We start from the raw sequence: 1,916 nt of genomic DNA on the forward strand, positions 1-1,916 counted from the left end.
GAAGCAAGCATGTGAAAAATTCGAAGCTAAAGTGAGCAAACCCCCTATATTTCGGAAACGAGCGAAAATATCTGATGCGTCCGAAAAAGCATTTCGATAGAGATTTCCAGAGCTAACTTTTCCCTATTGAGGTTGATTCAAAATTTCTAACCTCCAAACAGGCAAAACCAAAACTTCAAGTTTTGAGAACTGTCATTTATATCTCCTTTGGAGTCGAAAAGATCTGAATAGTCATTGAGCTATTTTCGTTGCAATGTCTACACCCTAACCTCTAAAAGGATTGAAGTGAAATTCCCCACTTAAGAAATTGATCAAGTTTGAGCGCATATATCTCGACAACTGTTTAAAATATCTGACTAATTATCAGAACATTTTCCATAGAGCTTTAGATATGTTATTTCCTATTTAGGTTTTCCCAAAATTCCTAACCTACCGAACGTTGAACGAACATTTTTCCAGTTTCCAGGGGCTGCAGAAGTTTAACAGTTTATTTCTCAGAAACGGGTGAAAATGCGTAAATAATCTTGAGCACTGTTTCGATAAAGCGTCTCAAAATCTCTTTGCCCTTATCAGGATTTCATCATCAGAAACTTCTAACCTTTAAAATATTTGGCATAAGCCGAGAACTTGATGGATTTTGGAGCATTTTCATGGGTATTTCGGAAATAGTTTAGAACATTTGAATATTTTAAGGATTATCAGTGCTTAGGATTGAACAAAAATTCCTAACCTGTAAAAGGATAGAAGTCAAATTGTCAATTTCTGGGGGTTGAATCAAACACAAACGGTTAAAAATGCGCGGATAAACACTAGGAACTTTTCGATAGAGCATCTTGAGAACTAATTTTTCGTTTTTGAGGTTGGGAAATTTCAAAAATATGGAGACTTACAGGCGAAAATTGCAAAAGCGGGCGAACAGTTTTCTTCATGTCTGGAACAACGTTGGAAATGTTGCAAGGTTTGAAAGGTTCTGTTACTTTAATGTTGCTTGGCGAGTAAACATTCTTAGTGGCGATTTTGATGACGTTGCCACATTTCTCTAGGTATCCCAAAATTTTGGCAATTCTAAATTTGATGGTAACGTAGCTACATTAAAAAACTTGTTGTTGAAAAAAGCCCTAAAGAGAAATTATTTTTGATGCAAAAATGCTTGGATTTAGTAGCTTCAAAGCCACACATTGCATAATTTTTGGGCTCAAAAAGTGTCTCAACTAGCGATTCAGGAATGCTGGCAAGAAAATTTTGTTTATCTTCACTGCGGTAAAATTCTGACTTTTTCGCACCTTTCAACCTCCTCTATAGCGGCAAGTTTCCAAGTTATCAGTCGTACTCGCAGTGGTTTTTCTTTTTAGCAGTAAACACAGGGTGTCTATGCATGCATGAACTAATAAGCTTCCTTATAGTGCAATTCGTAGTGTTATTGCGGCAACTTTCCCATCTCGATGTCTTTGGCCGCCTGGTTAATTGCAATATCTTGGTTATCACGCAACATCAGCTTAGCGTCTTAATGTTTGCCATTAATTAAATCTGACAAAAGTGCCCTTTTTCCTGGCCGCTCCGAAATTGTGAAAGTAAAGAAAGTAAAGCGAATCGTCCAAAGACAGGAAAGTAACGCTTGTATAATTTATCTAATATGCATCTTCGTGCATTATGATCTACTTTCAGATGTTATCGGCCAATTAAGTGCAATGTCGGACTGGGCGTATTGTGCATAAATGAGACCGGTTTAATAGGTTTTTTGCGACTTCTATGCAAATGCGAGAGGTTACAGTCCAACGTCGTGATCGCACTGTCCCAGTTCAATTTCCCTCTGTCTTAGACCAATTTAATTTTTTTAAATCTAGACTTTGTCAACGGGGCTAGTTTAAAACGCAATACAGACGCCCCATTTTTTTCAATTAAATATTGAAACGTGC

Source organism: Dendroctonus ponderosae, unplaced genomic scaffold (assembly GCF_020466585.1).
Source record: "Dendroctonus ponderosae isolate FM_Combo_2020 unplaced genomic scaffold, Dpon_F_20191213v2 Dpon_F_20191213_5, whole genome shotgun sequence".
NCBI lineage: Eukaryota > Metazoa > Arthropoda > Insecta > Coleoptera > Curculionidae > Dendroctonus > Dendroctonus ponderosae.